The sequence below is a fragment of the Arachis ipaensis genome, chromosome B2 (genome assembly GCF_059453495.1).
Source record: "Arachis ipaensis isolate K30076 ecotype BB chromosome B2, ASM5945349v1, whole genome shotgun sequence".
Lineage (NCBI taxonomy): Eukaryota > Viridiplantae > Streptophyta > Magnoliopsida > Fabales > Fabaceae > Arachis > Arachis ipaensis.
Genome location: NC_142437.1, coordinates 86257707 through 86278743, shown reverse-complemented (window position 1 = coordinate 86278743; position 21037 = coordinate 86257707). Strand labels below are relative to the sequence as shown.

The 21037-nt window shown below is 38.3% G+C and overlaps 1 non-coding gene across 1 annotated transcript; it reads left to right on the top strand.

Moving 5' to 3' along the window:
• The first annotated feature begins 3667 nt into the window (after window positions 1–3667).
• LOC148574701 (small nucleolar RNA R71) lies at window positions 3668–3775 on the top strand. Its single transcript, XR_015906054.1, has one exon. It is a non-coding gene; the product is annotated as a small nucleolar RNA R71 (small nucleolar RNA).
• The last annotated feature ends 17262 nt before the right edge of the window (window positions 3776–21037 follow it).

Sequence of the window (21037 nt, the reverse complement as noted above, 5' to 3'; positions counted from 1 at the left end):
TATTTCATGAAGCATGATGGAGTGCTCTTGATGTTCCACCCTTAGTTGTCCCATATTGGAACTTAATTCTTCTAGGGAGGTGTTGATGTGCTCCTAATAGTTTTGTGGAGGAAAGTGCATTTGAGGCATTTCCGGAATCTCATGGTGATGAGCTTCTTGCGCCTCTTGAGCTCCATGACTGGGCTCTCTTGCTTGCTCCATCTTTTTCTTAGTGATGGGCTTGTCCTCTTTGATGAGGATATCTCCCTCTACGTCAATCCCAGCCGAATTGCATAGGTGGCAAATGAGGTGAGGGAAGGCTAACCTTGCCATGGTGGAGGACTTGTCAGCCACCTTGTAGAGTTCTTGAGGTATAATCTCATGAACTTCCACCTCTTCTCCAATCATGATGCTATGGATCATGATGGCCTGGTCTATAGTAACTTCAGACCGGTTGCTAGTGGGAATGATTGAGCATTGAATAAACTCCAACCATCCTCTAGCTATAGGCTTGAGGTCCAATCTTCTTAGTTGAACCGGCTTGCCTTTGGAGTCAACCTTCCATTGAGCTCCTTCTACACATATGTCCATAAGGACTTGGTCCAACCTTTTGATCAAAGTTGACTCTCCTTGTGTAGGGGCGTGCGTTCTCTTCCATGTTTGGCAAGTTGAACGCCAACCTCACATTTTCCGGACTAAAATCTAAGTATTTTCCCCGAACCATTGTAACATAGTTCTTTGGATTCGGGTTCCTACTTTGATCATGGTTCTTGGTGATCCATGCATTAGCATAGAACTCTTGAACCATTAGGATGCCGACTTGTTGGATGGGATTTGTTAGAACTTCCCAACCTCTTCTTTGAATTTCATATCGGATCTCCGGATACTCATTTCTTTTGAGTTTGAAAGGGACCTCGGGGATCACCTTCTTCTTGGCCACAACATCATAGAAGTGGTCTTGATGGGCTTTGGAGACGAACCTTTCCATCTCCCATGACTCGGATGTGGAAGCTTTTGTCTTCCCTTTCCCCTTTCTAGAGGATTCTCCGGTCTTAGATGCCATCAATGGTAATGGAAAAACAAAAAAGCTATGCTTTTACCACACCAAACTTAGAATATTGCTCGCCCTCGAGCAATAAACAAAAGAATAGAAGAAGAAGAAGAAGAAGAAATATGGAGGGGGAGAGGGAGATGTGGTTTCGGCCAAGAGGAGTGTAGAGGGGTGTGTTGTGTGAATTTTGATGAAGAATGGAGGTCTTTATATAGGGAAGGGAGGGGGGGTTAAGGTTCGGCCATATGGGTGGGTTTGGGTGGGAGATTGGTTTTGAATTTTGAAGGTAGGTGGAGTTTATGAGGTAGGTTTATGGGGAAGAGTTGGTGGATGTGAGTGGTGAAGAGGTGATGGGGAAGAGAGTTTGAGGTGATTGGTGAAGGGTTTTTTGGGTAAGAGTGTTTATGGGGTTGTGTGAAAGAGAGTGGTGAGAAGAAGTGAGTGGAGGTAGGTGGGGATCCTGTGGGGTCCACAGATCCTGAGTGGATCCCGTGGGGTCCACAGATCCTGAGGTGTTCAAGGATTTACATCCCTGCACCCATTAGGCATGTAAAAATGCCTTTGTATCCAACTCTGGGCGTTCAGTGCCAGGTTGGTGGCCATTTTGGGCGTTCAACGCCCATCTGTGTGCCATTTCTGGCGTTGAACGCCAGAACCATGCCTGTTCTGGCGTTCAGCGCCCAGAAGCTGCCCATTTTGGGCGTTCAGCGCCAGAACCATGCTCTGTTCTGGCGCTGAACGCCAGACAGATGCTCCTCCAGGGTGTGATTTTTCTTCTGCTGTTTTTTATTCCATTTTCATTTTTTATATTTATTTTGTGACTCCACATGATCATGAACCTAAGAAAACATGAAAAACAACAATAAAAATAAGAATTAGATAAACATTGGATTGCCTCCCAACAAGCGCTTCTTTAATGTCAATAGCTTGACAGTGGGCTCTCATGGAGCCTCACAGATGTGCAGAGCTTTGTTGAGACTCTCCAACACCAAACTTAGAGTTTGGATATGGGAGTTCAACACCAAACTTAGAGTTTGGTTGTGGCCTCCCAACACCAAACTTAGAGTTTGACTGTGGGGGCTCTGGTTGACTCTGCTTTGAGAGAAGCTTTTTCTGCTTCCTCTCCATGGTTGCAGAGGGAGATCCTTGAGTTTTGAATACAAGGGAGTTCTCCTTCCATTGAAGGACTACTTCACCTCTGTCAACATCAATCACAGCTCTTGCTGTGGCCAGGAAAGGTCTTCCTAGGATGATGGATTCATCCTCTTCCTTTCCAGTATCCAGGACTATGAAATCAGCAGGTATGTAAAGGCCCTCAACCTTTACTAATACATCTTCTACTTGTCCATAAGCCTGTTTTCTTGAGCTGTCTGCCATCTCTAGTGAGATTTTAGCAGCTTGCACCCCATAGATTCCCAGTTTCTCTATTACAGAGAGGGGCATGAGGTTTATCCCTGAACCAAGGTCACACAGAGCCTTAAAGATCATGGTGCCTATGGTACAAGGGATTATGAACTTTCCAGGATCCTGTCTCTTCTGAGGCAATGTCAGTTGATCTAGATCACTTAGTTCATTGATGAACAAGGGAGGTTCAACTTCCCAAGTATCAATGCCAAACAATTTGGCATTCAGCTTCATGATTGCACCAAGAAACTTGGCAGTTTGCTCTTCTGTAACATCCTCATTCTCTTCAGAAGAGGAATACTCATCAGAGCTCATGAAGGGCATAAGGAGGTTCAATGGAATCTCTATGGTCTCTAGATGAGTCTCAGATTCCTTTGGTTCCTCAGAGGGAAGCTCCTTATTGACCACTGGACGTCCCAGGAGGTCTTCCTCCTTGGGATTCACGTCCTCTCCTCTCCTCACAGGTTCGGCCATGGCGCTTATGTCAATGGCCTTGCACTCTCCTTTTGGGTTCTCTTCTGTATTGCTTGGGAGAGTACTAGGAGGGATTTCAGTGATCCTTTTACTCAGCTGGCCCACTTGTGCTTCCAAATTTCTAATGGAAGACCTTGTTTCATTCATGAAACTTACAGTGGCCTTAGATAGATCAGAGACTAGATTTGCTAAATTAGAAGCATTTTGTTCAGAGTTCTCTGTCTGTTGCTGAGTTGATGATGGAAAAGGTTTGCTATTGCTAAACCTGTTTCTTCCACCATTATTAAAGCCTTGTTGGGGCTTTTGATCCTTCCATGAGAAATTTGGATGATTTCTCCATGTTGAGTTATAGGTGTTTCCATAAGGTTCACCTAAGTAATTTACCTCTGCTATTGCAGGGTTCTCAGGATCATAAGCTTCTTCTTCAGAAGATGCCTCTTGAGTACTGTTGGATGCAGCTTGCATTCCATGCAGACTCTGAGAAATCATATTGACTTGCTGAGTCAATATTTTATTCTGAGCCAATATGGCATTCAGAGTATCAACCTCAAGAACTCCCTTCTTCATAGGCGTCCCATTACTCACAGGATTCCTTTCAGAAGTGTACATGAACTGGTTATTAGCAACCATATCAATGAGTTCTTGAGCTTCTGCAGGCGTTTTCTTTAGGTGAATGGATCCACCTGCAGAAGTGTCCAGTGACATCTTTGATAGCTCAGATAAACCATCATAGAATATATCCAGGATGGTCCATTCTGAAAGCATGTCAGAAGGACACTTTTTAGTCAACTGTTTGTATCTTTCCCAAGCTTCATAGAGGGATTCACCTTCTTTCTGTCTGAAGGTTTGAACATTAGCTCTAAGCTTGCTCAGCTTTTGAGGAGGAAAGTACTTGGCTAAGAAAGCCGTGACCAGCTTATCCCAAGAGTTCAGGCTGTCTTTAGGTTGAGAATCCAACCATCATCTAGCTCTGTCTCTTACAGCAAAAGGGAAAAGCATGAGCTTGTAGACTTCAGGATCTACTCCATTAGTCTTAACAGTATCACATATCTGTAAGAATTCAGTTAAGAACTGAAAAGGATCTTCAGATGGAAGTCCATGAAACTTGCAGTTCTGCTGCATCAGAGAAACTAATTGAGGTTTCAGCTCAAAGTTGTTTGCTCCAATGGAAGGAATGGAGATGCTTCTTCCATGTAAATTGGAATTAGGTGCAGTGAAGTCACCAAGCATCTTCCTTACATTATTATTATTTTCGGCTGCCATCTCCTCTTCCTGTTTGAAAATTTCTGAAAGGTTATCTCTGGATTGTTGTATTTTAGCTTCTCTTAATTTTCTCTTCAGAGTCCTTTCCGGTTCTGGATCTGCTTCCACAAGAATGTTCTTATCCTTGCTCCTGCTCATATGACAAAGAAGAAGGCACAGAAAAATAATAATAATAATAGAGATCCTTTATACCACAATATAGGGATCCCTTTGTGAGTGGAAGAAAAGAGGGGGAGACAAAGAATATGATGTAAAGGAAGAAACACAACTGTACGGATGGAAGAGATGTGAGATGAGATGTTAGGATATGAATGAATAAATAGAATAAGATGGGGGAGGGATAATTTTCGAAAATTATTTTGAAAAAGAGTTAGTGATTTTCGAAAATGGTTTTTGAAAATTGTTAGTATTTTTTCGAAAATATTTTTTTTTATTTTAAAAATAAAAATAATTAGTTAATTAAAAAGAAATTTTTGAAAAAGAGGGAAGATATTTTCGAAAATTAGAGAGAGAGAGAGTTAGTTAGGTAGTTTTGAAAAAGTTAAGAAACAAACAAAAAGTTAGTTAGTTAGTTGAAACAAATTTTGAAAAGATAGGAAGTTAGGAGGTTAGGAAAGATATTTTGAAAAGATATTTTTGAAAAAGATAGGATGAGAAGATATTTTTGAAAAGATATGATAGAAATTAGTTTTTGAAAAAGATTTGATTTTTGAAAAAGATTTTGAAAAAGATAAGATTTTCAAATTGAAAATTTGATTTGACTCATGAGAAACAACTTGATTTTAAAAATTTTTGAAAAAGTCAATCCAAATTTTCGAATTTGAGGGGAGAAAAAGGGAAAGATATTTTTTTTATTTTTGAATTTTTATGATGCAAGAGAAAAACAAGAAAAATGATGCAATGCATGAAATTTTTAGATCAAAACAATGAATGCATGCAAGAATGCTATGAATGTCAAGATGAACACCAAGAACACTTTGAATGTCATGATGAACATCAAGAACAAAATTTTGAAAAATTTTTAATGCAAATAAAACATGCAAGACACCAAACTTAGAATTCTTTAATGCTTAGACACTAAGAATTCAAGAATGCATATGATAAACATGAAAAGACACAACAAAAAATCATCAAGATCAAACAAGAAGACTTACCAAGAACAACTTGAAGATCATGAAGAACACTATGAATGCATGAAATTTTCGAAAAAATGCTAGATGCATATGCAATTGACACCAAACTTATAACATGACTCAAGACTCAAACAAGAAACAGAAAATATTTTTAATTTTTATGATTTTCTAATTTTTTTGGATTTTTTTTTTCGAAAATAATATGAAAAAGAAAAATAAGGATTCCAAAATTTTTAATATGAATTCCAGGAATCTTGCATTTTTAGTCTAAAGCTTCAGTCCAGGAATTAGACATGGCTCACTAGCCAGCCAAGCTTTCAATGAAAGCTTCAGTCCAAAACACTAGACATGGCCAATGGCCAGCCAAGCTTTAGCCTTTAACACGAGAGTATATTGCTCTTTGATAACAAATTGCAAGCCTCAGTCTAAAAGAATTTAGACATGGCTTTACAGCCAGCCAGGCTTCACATGCTTCATGAAACACTAGAATTCATTCTTAAAAATTCTGAATAAATTTTTGAAAACATTTTTATTTTTTTTCGAAAATAAGAGAAATTTTTTTGAAAATATTTTTGAAAGATTTTTGAAAAGAAAACGAAAAGAAAGTTACCCAATCTGAGCAACAAGATGAGCCGTCAGTTGTCCAAACTCAAACAATCCCCGGCAACGGCGCCAAAAACTTGGTGCAGTTGCCGGGATTGGGATCTCAGACGATTCTTGGCGCCAAACAGGAACAATTAAGTCCCCGGCAACGGCGCCAAAAACTTGGTGCACGAAATTGTGATGTCCAGGCTCGAACAATCCCTGGTAATGGCTCCAAAGCTTGGTGCTTTGATCTTAATTCATAATTGTCACAACTTCGATACAACTAACCAGCAAGTGCACTGGGTCGTCCAAGTAATACCTTACGTGAGTAAGGGTCGAATCCCACGGAGATTGTTGGTATGAAGCAAGCTATGGTCACCTTGTAAATCTCAGTCAGGCAGATATAAAGTGATAATGGTGTTTTCGAATATTATATAATAAAATAGGGATAGAGATACTTATGTAAATCATTGGTAGGAATTTCAGATAAGCGAATGGAGATGCTTTTTGTTCCTCTGAACCTCTGCTTTCCTGCTATCTTCATCCAATCGGTCTTACTCCTTTCCATGGCTGGCTGTATGCAAGGGCATCACCGTTGTCAGTGGCTACATCCCATCCTCTCAGTGAATAATATGCTCACGCACTCTGTCACGGCACGGCTATTCATCTGTTGGTTCCCGATCATGCTAGAATAGGATTCACCCTCCTTTTGCGTCTGTCACTAACGCCCAGCACTCGCGAGTTTGAAGCTCGTCACAGTCATTCAATCATTGAATCCTACTCAGAATACCACAGACAAGGTTTAGACCTTCCGGATTCTCTTGAATGCCGCCATCATTCTAGCTTACGCCACGAAGATTCCTGTTGGGAGATCTAAGAGATACTCATTCTAGCTTAATTCATGTAGAACAGAAGTGTTTGTCAGGCACGCGTTCATAGGGGAGATGGTGATGAGCATCACACATAATCATCACCTTCATCACGTTCTTGGGTGCGAATGGATATCTTAGAAGTGAAATAAGATGAATTGAATAGAAAACAGTAGTACTTGCATTAATCTTTGAGGAACAGCAGAGCTCCACACCTTAATCTATGGAGTGTAGAAACTCTACCGTTGAAAATACATAAGTGAAAGGTCCAGGCATGGCCGAGATGGCCAGCCCCCTAAAATGTGATCAAAGGATCATAAGGTAATCCAAAGATGGTTAAAAAGACTAGTAAAAGGTCCTATTTATAATAAACTAGTCACTAGGGTTTACATGAGTAAGTAATTGATGCATAAATCCACTTCCTGGGCCCACTTGGTGTGTGTTTGGGCTGAGCTTGAGTGTTGCACGTGCAGAGGCCATTTGTGGAGTTGAACGCCAGTTTCTGTGCCAGTTTGGGCGTTCAACTCTGGTTTTGGATCCTTTTCTGGCGCTGGACGCCAGATTTGGGCAGAAGGCTGGCGTTGAACGCCAGTTTACGTCGTCTATTCTTGGCCAAAGTATGGACTATTATATATTGCTGGAAAGCCCTGGATGTCCACTTTCCAACGAAATTGGAAGCGCGCCATTTCGAGTTCTGTAGCTCCAGAAAATCCACTTTGAGTGCAGGGAGGTCAGAATCCAACAGCATCAGCAGTCCTTCTTCAACCTCTGAATCTGATTTCTGCTCAAGTCCCTCAATTTCAGCCAGAAAATACCTGAAATCACAGAAAAACACACAAACTCATAGTAAAGTCCAGAAATGTGAATTTAACATAAAAACTTATGAAAACATCCCTAAAAGTAACTAGATCCTACTAAAAACATACTAAAAACAATGCCAAAAAGCGTATAAATTATCCGCTCATCATTGGGTCAAGCTCCACACGCTTCTTAGCCTTTCTTGCTAATGTAGGAAATGGAATTGGTTGAGCCACTTCCTCTAAAATTTGCTCTTTTCTAGGGACTTCACTCCTTGGTTGTGGTTCTTCATCTTCAACTATTACATGTGACTCCTCCTCCTCTTCAATTTCTTCTAACTCAACTCCATCTTCTTCTTGAGCAACTTTTATCGGGTTAGGTGCTGTTGACTCTCTTTCCTTCAATTGCGTTCTAGACCTCAAGGTTACAGCGTTGATGCCACCATTGGGGTTGGGCAAAGGTTGAGAGGGTATGACACTAGAGGTTGAGGCTTGAGGAGTGGGAATAGAAGGTGGCTCCATGCGAGCAATGAGAGCTTGGAGAGTAAAAGTGAGGCCATTAAGACTTGAGTTGAGGGTGTTTTGGAGTTCCTTTTGTCCTTGGAGTATGGATCGGAGTGTGTCATCTTGATTTGGGGATGTGGAAGGGTAGGTAATTTGTGGTGCTTAGGGTTGATTAGGTGGAAGTGGTTGTCTATGAGGTGGTATGTAGGTTTGATAGTTCCTTCCTTGATTTGGTTGTTGGTTTGGGGGGTTTTGTGAGTAGCGGTTTTGTAAAGTGTTGTTGTTCCATCTTTGGTTGCCTCCGTTGTCCCTTCCTCCTTGTTGATAATTGTCCTGCCAACTTTGGTTGGAGCTATCCCTTCATCCTTGATTGGAGTTGTTACTCCCTTGGCTATAGTTGCCTCCTTGTTGGGGGTACCCTTGGTTATAGTTGCTCCCTTGGTTATGGTATCCTTGATTGGAACGTTCATAGTAGGGGCGATCATAAAAGTTGTGGGTAGCCGCTAGAGTGTTATCTTCTTGGAGACTTGGACATTCGTCCGTGTAGTGGGAATAGCATGAGCAAATGCCACACACTCTTTGGGGGACCAATTGTTGACATTGTTGGTTTTGAGGAGAAGGTTGTTGTTGAGATGGAGGTGGTTGTTGATTCACTTGGAGTTGCTTTAGAAGGCTTGTCATTTCACACAAAGTCTTGGTAAGGGTAGCGGTCTCACCACTAGAAGAAACTTCATTCACGGCCTTTGGACGGTTGACTCTTCGTCTAGCATGTTGAGTGGACTCGGCCAAGTCGGTAATGAGTTGCCATGCCTCCTCCGCCGTCCGATACTTTGACGAAGAACTGTTGCTTGAAGCATCCAATAAATTCTTATCTTGCTCCCTCATGCCTTGGCACACATAGCTAAGCAAGACTTGAGTGTCAATCATATGGTTGGGACATGAATCAAGAAGTTTGCAAAACCTTTCCCAATATTCATACAAAGTTTCCATCTCGCCTTGTACAATACATGAGATCTCCTTCCTTAGCTTGTCCATCATTTCCACGGGCATGAACTTATCAAGGAATTCTCTCCTAAGCAAATCCCAATCGGACACAACATCACTAGGCAAGGTATAGAACCACTCCTTGGCTCTTTCCTCAAGAGAGAAGGGAAAGGCAAACAACCATATAGCCAGTTCATCGGATCCTTCCTGCCTAGTAGTCGAGCATACACCATGAAAGTCCTTGAGGTGTCTAATTGGATCTTGTGCGGGAAGTCCATGGAATTTTGGTAAGAGATTGATGAGAGCGGTCTTGAGTTCAAAGTTTGCATTCAAGTTGGGATGAAGCACATGTAGAGGTTGGAGAACAAAATCCAGTGCACCCGCTTTCTTGAGAGTAACTCTTCTTGGAGCGGCCATGTTGTCAAAACCTAGATAAAAAAAAAACTATTAGTAGTATCAATGGAAGAATAATTGGTGCCTTCATTGGATGACAATGATATGGTTGGTGAATTGGTAAGAACCTTTTCACCTTCCTCAAAGACCAACCGCCTCCGAGCTTACCTAATATGAAGCAAGGTACTTTCAATTTCCGAATCAAAGGGCCGGGTGCTAAGCTCGAATTTGGTAGTGAACGCGTCATACAATGAAGGAGATAAGAAACTCATGAAATCAATCGGCATCTAAACAAGGATTAATCCTAACTAACAATCAAACAAGCAAACAATCAATTAAGAGAGAAATCCAAGTATTCACATATCAACATATTCACACTAACCAATAGAATGGCACACATAAGCAATTCCCCAGCAACGGCGCCATTTTGATGAACGGAAATATTCTTATGCCAATTAGAAACTAGTGATAAATCCGATCGTGAGTATAGTCTAACCAACATACGAATACCGCATCAAACAATTCTAAAATCTATGACCAAGAGTATTGATCCCGGGTCGTTCTCCCTAGGAATTGCTTTAGAATGTGCATCATTGATTAGGAAAGCCTTTGGGGTTTTGAGAGTGGGTGCAAGAATTCAAACTAGCAAAGCAATCAACAATTAATGGAAATAAAAGCCTTGGCCAAGGGTAAGCATTGGAAGTTCCATCATTATAGTTTCCTTCAATTATGATAAGAGTTGATTATTGCTTCACTTAGTTAACCCCCTAACAATGGAGGAAAGTCAAGTGAGAGTAACTAACTTGAGTCACAAGTCCTAGTCTCACCCTAGGGAAGTCTAGCTTTAGAGCACTCCAAGCCAATTAGCAATTTTCAATTCATAATCTACAATTGATATCCACTATTCAAGTGTCTCCAATAACTCAACCCCTAAGCCAAGTGAGAGAAATCTACTCCATAGCTAAGGTTGTCATTATCACAAACAATTGGTAAGCAATTATAGAAAACATGAGGCAATTGAGTGAAGAGAATCGAATTAAAGCTATCTATTCCAAACAATCATCAACAATCACACAATTGAATGAAACCTCAATTCATTAATCCACATTCAAAGTAACAAAGTGAACCAAATATAGATCTAAGAAATTGAACCAAAAGAACATCAATTAAGAGTAGAAGAAGAGTAGATCTACACCTATAGCAAAACAAAAAGTCAATTAGCAATAGATCTCACCAAGAATTCAAAGGAAACTTGCAATGGAGGATGAAAACCTAGAGAGAAGTTGGAGTTTCTCTCTCTAAAAAAAATGTAACTAACTTCCTAAAAATATCTCAAAATATGACTCTCCCCTAACACCCCTAAGCCTTGGTCTTCTTAAGCTTTTCCCTCCAAAATCTGCTCCAAAACAGGGCCTGGGAACCCCTTGAAATCGCTAGGCACGTGTTTCATTTAAAAAATCATGTGTGCACATCGACACGTACACGCACTGCACGCGTACGCGTCCTTGGGTTCTTTTGCGATCTGCGCGCAGGCGTACGGTGCGCACGAGCGTCATAAGGGATATGGCCCAGCCATATAAGCGCGCCGGCTCCTCGCTCGGCTCCGCTGCGCTGGCTCTGGATGAGCGCATCCACGCATACGCGCACGATACGCGTGCGCACGCATGTGCAAACCTCAATTCCTTGATTTGCTTCATGCTCCTTCCATTCATGCATGCTTCCTTCATTCCCCTTGGCCATTTTTGCCCTATAACTTCTGAAATCACTTAACAAATGGATCAAGGCATCTAATGGTAATAGAGGAGGATTACAATATCTCAATTTTTGATGCAAAAGAAGCATATTTTCATCTATGAGGTAGAATGGGAAAGAGACACAAAATCATGCAGTTTTATATGAATAAGTGTGAAAGATCATTGATAAAACCCTTAGATTCTATGCATGATAAACCCTAAAAATGAGGGTTATCAGACAGCGACCTCCCTACACTTATATCACAGCATCGTCCTCGATGCTCTAGTCAAGCTGGGTGTGAGGGATCATCGCCTCCTGAAGGGCGTGCTGCTGGCTCGGTGGGCTTGACGAACGGGATTTCTTGCCAGTAAAGAATTTTTATAAAATATAATCGCGTTGTAAGTATATCTTCTAAACCAACAGAGAATCCTTTCGTACAAAAGTTTTGGTTGTCACTTAAGCAAACCCAATAAAATTGATAACCGAAGTATTGAAACCTCGGGTCATCTCAAAAAATTGCAGGGAGGTGTGTTTATTATTGGTTATGGAAAAAGATATATTTTTGGGTTTTGAAAGGTTTGAACAAGTAATTTAAATGGCAAGAAAAATAAATTAATAATAATAAAATCTCTTGGCAACGTATGAGAATTGGAAGTCCTATCCTAGTTATCCTTATCAGGTGTGATGAGAATTGGGTTTTTCTGAGAAGATTTTGAGTTTGAGAATAGAAAAATAAATAATTATAATTTAAAGCAGTGGAAATTAAAAAGAGAAATTATATAATTAATTAAAAAGCCTTGACCGGGGGTGTGATTAATTGAAAGTTCTATCCTTGTTGGAATCTTCTCAAGTGTAGTGTAAAGAGGTTGTTGTTTTCACTTAGTTAACCCTTACTGAGTAAAGGAAAGTCAAGCGATTGAACTGACTCTTATCCATAAATCCTAGTCCTTTCCCTTGGGAAGGTCTAGCGTTAGTAGATACAGAATTAGCCAACAATGTCCAATTTAACTAAGCACTTGAGCATTCCAACTCAAGTGTCTCCTCTTAATCAACCCCCATGTCAAGTGGAAAATCTACTCCATTGACATGGATGCCAATTTTACATAATAAATGACTAAATAAATACTTGAAGATAATCAAACAAATAATGTCCTTAATATAAAAATACTCTTCGCATTAATAATGTCATAAAAGCTTTCCAATTGTAACTCTGAATAAGGATCAAAGATATAAAAGAGTAGAGATGATAATTGAAATAAAATTGGAAGCAATTAAATAAATAATAAAATTTAAATAGAAAAATACTATAGAATAAATGAAAATATAAGAATCCTAATTTAAAGGAACATTGAACCTAGAATCTGAGAAGAAATTGAAATCCTAATCCTAAAACCTAAGAGAAAGGAGAGAGCCTCTCTCTCTCTAAAAACTACATCTAAAACCTAAAATTGTATATTGAATGTTCCATATGTTGTATTATGTTTTTTTTTAATGGATTGATTCTCCCACTTTATAGACTCTAATCTGTGTTTTCTTGGCCGAAAACTGGGTCAAAAACAGCCCAAAAATTGCCACCAACGATTTCTGGTACGTACAGGTCACTGTAAAGTCATGCGGAAGCGTCGTCTATGCGTTCGCGCGGATTGAGTTTTTGCCAGGTCACGCGTCCACGTGATCCACGCATTCGCGTTGCCTGGCTTCAGGGAAGCTATAAAAAATTATATATCGTTGCGAAGCCCCGGACGTTAGCTTTCCAACGCAACTAGAACCGCGTCATTTGGACCCTTGTAGCTCAAGTTATGATCAATTTAGTACCAAGAGGTCAGGCTGGACAGCTTTAGCAGTTCCTTCAGTTTCTTGTATTCCTTCCATTTTTACATGCTTCCTTTCCATCCTCTAAGCCATTCCTATCCTGTAATCCCTGAAATCACTTAACGCACATATCAAGGCATCAAATGGTATAAAGGGAGAATTAATATTAGCAAATATAAGGCCAAAGAAGCATGTTTTCAATCATAGCACAAAATCAGGAAGGGAAACGTAAAACATGCGATTTCTATGAATAAGCATGAGTATAATGGATGAAAAATCACTCAATTTAGCACAATATAAACCATAAAATAGTGGTTTATCAACCTCCCCACATTTAAATATTAGCATGTCCTCATGCTAAGCTCAAGAGAAGCTATAATAGTGAAGAGGAATGGTAAAATGTATGAAATGCAACCTATCTATAAGAATACAACTAAATGTGAAATGCTTCTACCTACTTGGTTAAAAGTAAATAAACCTTTCAAGAACAAATATGAACTGGATTTCACTAATTCAAATCACAAAATAAAGTACAAGTAAACTTGCAGAAGAAAATAGCTCATGAAAGCCGGGAACAAGGAATCCAGCATCGAACCCTCACCGGAAGTGTATACACTCTAATCGCTCAGGTGTTTGAGGTTCGATCTCTCAATTCTCTACTAATCTTGCTTTTTAAGGCTTACTCTTCATCTAACAATCAACAAAAATTTGATGCACAAAATACACATATCAAGAGGTCTTGTAAGGGTTGTAATGGGGTTAGGGTCAAGGTAGGATTGTATTTGTCCAAGTGGATTAAAATCTAAATCCTTAATTAACTTAAACTTTCCACCTAACTTTAGACAATCCATGTATTCAAAGTACAAAACCTAACTATCCATTAACCATGTTTTTCACATATTCATGCATTCTAATTTCAAGTACAGTACATATGCATTGCTTTCACCACTTACTTTGGGGCATTTTGTCCCCTTTTTCTTATTTGCTCTTTTTCTTTTCTTTTTATCCTTTATTTTTTTCTCTTTATATATATATATATATATATATTTTTTTTTTCTTTTGTTTTTCTCAATGCATATGATTAAATTATTGAATGCATGAACATGTCCAAAACATTTCATTCACATTTTCATAAAATTCTAACATACTCAATTCTCAAACCAAATGTTTCCAAACCCAATTTTCCCATACTTAAATCATAAGCACTTTCACTAGTCTAAGCTAACCAAGGATTCAAATTAAGGACATTATTATTTTCCACTTAGAGTTAGTGATGAGCTAAAGTAAAGAATAAAGGGGTAAAATAGGCTCAAAATTGGTTTGCAAGGGATAATGAAAGGTAAGGCCATATGGGTATGTAAGCTTAGTGAAATAAGGCCTCAATCATATAAGTGCAAGCATACATCAAACAATGGAAATATAGAATCAAGCAAGATAAAGATCACAATTTTAGAGAGAACAGCACACACCAAAAAAATAAAATATTGGTTGATAAGATGCAACCAATCAAGTAGGCTCAAAATCTCACTGGTTTTGTATGTTCGAGCTCTAAACCATGTTCCAGTATAATATTTCTTCAAACAAATTTTTCAAAAAGTTTAAGTCAAATTAGTGAAATGTTATAAAAAGTTTCTTGAAAAAGAAATTATTACTTTAACCAAGTAGTGGTAAAATATGCACAAAATCAAACAAACATGCAATTAAACATGCAAATGCAACAACTAACTAAAAAGAAAATAAGACATTGGTGTTGAGACAGGAAGGTACTAACCCACGGAAGTCGCTATCGACCTCCCCACACTTAAAGATTGCACCGTCCTCGGTGCATGCTGAGATGTGCAAGTGGACGGGTTGCTCCAACTGATGCTTGTCTCCAAGGATTGTGCAGATGGACTTGTTTGTCTCCCCATTCAGAAGTTTTCTGTTTCCCTTCCTCGGTGGCCATCCTGAAAGAAGAGAAAAAAGAAGAAAAGTAACCCAAAAACAAAGATAGGAAACAATTTAAAATATGGTTGGGTTAATGTCAAATAGTGAGAGTCTCAGTTACATGGTAGCTACAACATGCAAGCGAGAAAATAGTAGAAGCACATGGCATACCAATAGTGCAAAAATTGCAACAATAGGGAGAGAGTGTGGGTAATGCAAGATAGTATAAGTGCATATCAATGCAAGAAGATATAAGTATCATGAAGGAGTAGCATTGACTTATGAAGAATAATACCCAGTCAGAGTAAAACAAGTCATGAAGCACAAGAATAATTCAAGAGAAGATGCAACAGTTAAATAAGAAAATTTAACACCAACGGAAAAATAATAAATTTAGAAAAAAATAAAAATATGCACAAAATTAAAATGCGATGAATGAAAGTATGCAAATAAATTAAGTAAAAATAGAATAAAAGTGAAGAAGGATGAGAAGTTAAAAAGATGAAGAAGAAGAAGAAAGTAAGAAAGGAAGAAGAAAGAAATAAGAAGGGGAAAAGAAAAATTAGGATTTGGGGAAGAAAAGATAAGATATTTGGCTAATCTGGATAAGTTGTGCGTTGCATGTGACGCAGACACGTGGTTCACGCGGTTGCGTGGTGTGCGATATTTTTCAGGTGACGCAGACGCATGGGATACTGACGTTAGGATTTTTGCCAGTAAAGAATGTCATAAAAACAGTCGCGTTGTAGATATAGTCTCTAAACCGACAAAAATCCCTCTGTACAAACGTTTTGGTTGTCACAAGTAACAAACTCCTTTGAAATTGATAACCGAGTATTCAAACCTCGGGTCGTCTTCTCAAGGAATTGCAGGGAGGTGTTCTTATTATTGATTATGAAAAAGTGTGTTTTTGGGGAATGTTGAGTTTGGGCAATGGGCACAGATATATTTAAATGACAAGTAAAATAAATAAATAACTGTAAAATAAGCTTTTGGCAAGGTATGAAGACTGGAGGTCCTATCCCAGTTATCCTTAGCAATTGTAATGATAATTGGATTTTTCTCCCACTTTATTAACCTCTAACTATGAAGGTAAGTTAAGTGGATGAATTAATTCTTGAAGAATTCCAATTCTCAATTCAACAATGAGTTTGATAACTCAAGAGTTACCAATTATTTAACCAAAGCCAAAAGGAAGAAAATGTGTAAGTTAAATTGAAAGCACTTATAAATAAAGCAAAGCAAAATTAAATCTGAGATTACCTCGAATTGCATTAATAATAGAAGATCAATCTAAACATAAAGAGTTCATAAATTAAATTGAGAAAAGAAATAAAAAGAACATTGAACCTGGGATTGAGAGTCACTCTAAAACTAAGAGAAATCCTAAATCCTAATCCTAAGAGAGAGGAGATAACCTCTCTCTCTAAAAACTACATCTACTCCTCAAATTGTGAATTGTCAGAGCCTTTTCATAAATAGATGTAGTCCCCCACTTTATAGCCTCTAATCTGTGTTTTCTAGGCCGCAAACTGGGTCAGAAACAGTCCAGAATTTGCTGGTTTCGAATTTTGCCACGCTGGATTTCCGTCACTGCGACGCGGCCGCATGGATCACGTGGTCGCCTCACCTAGCGTCAGTTGAACTATAACATATTATATATCAAATCGAAGCTCCAGACGTTAGCTTTCCAACGCAACTGGAACTGCATCGTTTGGACCTCTTTAGCTAAAGTTATAGCTGTTTGAGTGCGAAGAGGTCAGGCTGGACAGCTTAGCAATTTCTCCAACTTCTTGTATTCCTTCCACTTTTGCATGCTTTCTTCTCATCCTCCAAGCCATTCCTGCCTTATAATATCTGAAAACACTTAACACACATATCAAGGCATCTAATGGTAATAAGAGAGGATTAATAATAAGCAAATATAAGATCAAAGAAGCATGTTTTCAATCAAAACACATAATTAGGAAGGAAATATAAAACCATGCAAATAGTATGAATAAGTGGGTAAAGAGTAGATAAAAATCACTCAATTGAGTACAAGATAAACCATAAAATAGTGGTTTATCAACCTCCCCACACTTAAACACTAGCATGTCCTCATGCTAAGCTCAAGAGAAGCTATAAAGATGAAGAGGAATGGTATGAAATGCAACCTATGAATGCAACTACATGCTAAATGCTTTGACTTACTTGGTTAAGAGTAAATAAGTTCTCCAAGATAAATACAAACCAATTTCCACTAATTCAAATCATACAATAAAAAGCAAATGAACTTGTAAGAAGACAGCTCATGAAAGCAGGGAACATAGAATTTAAGCGTTGAACCCTCACTGGAAGTGTATATCACTCTAATCTCTCAAGTGTATAGGGTTATTCACTCTACTCTTCTTTAGTCATGCTTTCTAAACCTTGTTCTTCATCTAACCAATCAACAAAAATTTAATGTACCAATGCAAACATCATGAGGTCTTTTCAAGGTTGTAATGGGGCTGAGGTAAAGGTAAGGATATATGTATGGCCAAGTGAGCTATAATATGAATCTTCAATTAACCTAAGCTCTCACCTAATATACATATACTCTATATACTTTTAAATTCATGCCTAGCTACCCATAATTCCCACTTTTGTATAATTCCCATACTCATGTACCAAATTTTCTTTTAATTTTTTATCACATGTACATTGATCTTTTATTAACTTAACATTGGGGTAATTTTGTCCCCTTACTTATTTATTTATATTATATTATATTATATTATATATATATATATTTTTTTTTTCTTCTTTTTTTTTTGTAGAGAAATAAACATAACTTATCAATGCACATAGATTTTTCTATTATTTTTCTATTTTGCTTTTTCATGAGTAGGTTCCCAATTTCCTAATATTCAAATAAATTAGAAACATGTTACATTCCCTTATCAACCCATGTTCCCAAAATTTCCCCACACTTATTTGCTACACAATTCCTATCTTAAGCTAACCAAAGATTCAATTGGGATAATTAATTTGTTTTCCGCTTAAGGCTAGTGATGTGGTTATAGAATAGAAGGGGATTAAAAGCTCAAGGGGGCTAACAAGGCTGATGTAAAAGGTAGGCTAATTTTGGGATAAGTGAGCTAAAATCAAACAATGGCCTCAATCATATGCAAGCATGTAAACACACTAAATATTGGACATATAGAATGGAACAAAAAAATAGATTACAATCATAGAGAAGGAAACACACAGGAATAAAATATTTATGGTTAAATAATGTAACCATATAAATAAGCTCAAATCTCACAGGTTGTGTGTTCTTTGGCTTAAAAACCATGTTCCAAATACAACTTCAAACAAGTTTTAACATATATATATATATATATATATATATATATATATATATATATATATATATATATATATATATATATATATATATATTTTCAAATTTAAATTAGTGAAAATTTTCAAAAATAGAGTCCTAAAAAGAAATTTATTATTTTAACCAAGTAGTAACTAAATGCACAAAATCAAACAAATATGCAATTAAACATGCAAATGCAATAATGAACAAACAAATAAAATAAAACATTGGTGTTGAAAGAGGAAATAACTAACCCATGGAGATCGGTATCAACCTTCCCACACTTAAAGATTGCACCATCCTCGGTGCATGCTAAGATGTGCAAGTGAATGAGGGTTGTAGTTTCTCAGCTGGGCTCTTTTTTTTTTTTTCTTTCCTTGCCGGCGGTTTGGGAGTAGCTTTCTCCTTTCCTTCCTTGGTGGCCATCCTGAAGAAGGGAAGAGAAAGTAAATTAAATTCAATAGATATATAGCAAGGAAGAGAATGGAAGAGTGGTGATGGGATGCACATTAGGATGTAATTGACATTAACACATGTTCTCGAGTACATGTGAAGAGTCAGCAATGAAAAATAGCCAGTGCATCGAAAGATAAGTGGATGCTGGGTGTTTATTGGCATGCCGGAAAAGGGCATGAGTAGCATAGACCAAGCATTACTTGTAATAAATTACCATGTTTGTATTGACAATTATATTCAATTAAAATAGTAAAGGGAGTTTATGAAAAGCAAGCATTGAATAGTAGAATAACATAGAGAAGTGCATAATGCCATATGAGCTTTTTCACAAACACATAGCATGCATGTTAAATAATCTAGTGAAAATAATAAATTGAACATGCAAGCAACCCTTGAAAAATAAATATATATAATTGTCAAATAATTCCTCTAATAATCCACAAGTAAAATATAGAAATAATGACCCAAATAAATTTCTAACACCAATGAAAATAATGCAATGAATAAAAGTATGTAAATAAACTAAAATAAAATAAAAAGAAAAATAAGAGAGATGAGAAGGGAAAGAAGATAAGAAAGGAAGAAGAAAGAAATAAGAAAAGATAAGAAAAATAAGGATTAGAGAAGAAAAGATAAGAAATTTCGCTGTTCTGGACAATCTGTGCGCCGCTGGTGACGCGGACGCGTGAGTGACGCGGTCGCGAGGTGCGTGATAAGGTCAGGTGACGCGATAAACATAAAGAGTTCATAAATTAAATTGAGAAAAGAAATAAAAAGAACATTGAACCTGGGATTGAGAGTCACTCTAAAACTAAGAGAAATCCTAAATCCTAATCCTAAGAGAGAGGAGATAACCTCTCTCTCTAAAAACTACATCTACTCCTCAAATTGTGAATTGTCAGAGCCTTTTCATGAATGGATACAGTCCCCCACTTTATAGCCTCTAATCTGTGTTTTCTGGGCCGCAAACTGGGTCAGAAACAGTCCAGAATTTGCTGGTTTCGAATTTTGCCACGCTGGATTTCCGTCACTGCGACGCGGCCGCATGGATCACGCAGTCGCGTCACCTAGCATCAGGTGAACTATAATATATTATATATCAAATCGAAGCCCCGGATGTTAGCTTTCCAACGCAACTAGAACCGCATCGTTTGGACCTCTGTAGCTAAAGTTATAGCCGTTTGAGTGCGAAGAGGTCAGGCTGGACAGCTTAGCAATTTCTCCAACTTCTTGTATTCCTTCCACTTTTGCATGCTTTCTACTCATCCTCCAAGCCATTCCTACCTTATAATATCTGAAAACACTTAACACACATATCAAGACATCTAATGGTAATAAGAGAGGATTAATAATAAGCAAATATAAGATCAAAGAAGCATGTTTTCAATCAAAACACATAATTAGGAAGGAAATTTAAAGCCATGCAAATAGTATGAATAAGTGGGTAAAGAGTAGATAAAAACCACTCAATTGAGTACAAGATAAATCATAAAATAGTGGTTTATCAGTCACGCGATCGCGTGGCCTGTGCTATTGGCGCGAGTGCAGCCTTGCGTTCGTACAACTCTCTGTTTTAAATGCATTTTGCCAAAATTTAGGATGACGCGTTCGCGTGGGTCACGCAATCACGTGAGTGGCCATAATTTAAAAACAACGCAGACGCTTAGAGCACGCGTTCGCGTGGTAGGGCTTGGGCTTCTAGAACGAGTGCAGCCCAGCTCCATCATAACTTACTGCCAAACACCTCTTTACGTCGATTTTGCAGGGCCACGCGTTCGCGTCGGTGACACGTACGCGTGGGAGGCTTATTTTCAAAATGACGCAGCCGCGTCAGCGACACGGTCGCGTGGACATGTTTGTGCCTAAGCCACGCCTCCAGCCACGCTTTCACGTGACTTTCTGTTCAATTTTATTTTCTTCCCAACGCACCTGTGACACGGACACGTCAGCGACGCTTACGCGTCATGTGCGTGTTCTTTTTTTGTTTTATGCAATATGCAGATGCAAATGCAGAATGCAGATGACTATGCAGAAATTATGAATGAACACCAGTGAAAATAAAATAAAATAAAACTAAGAACAAAAAGGAAAGAATATACCATGGTGGGTTGTCTCCCACCTAGCACTTTTAGTTAAAGTCCTTAAGTTGGACATTTGGGGAGTCCTTTGTTATGTTGGCTTGTGCTTGAACTCATCCAGGAATCTCCACCAATGTTTGTGATTCCAATGGCCTCCGAGGTCCCAAACTAGTTGCATAAGGCCTTCAAGCAAGTTAAAGCAAGTGACAAGGCCCTATGAGTGTTGATTGCTGGAATGAATTCCGG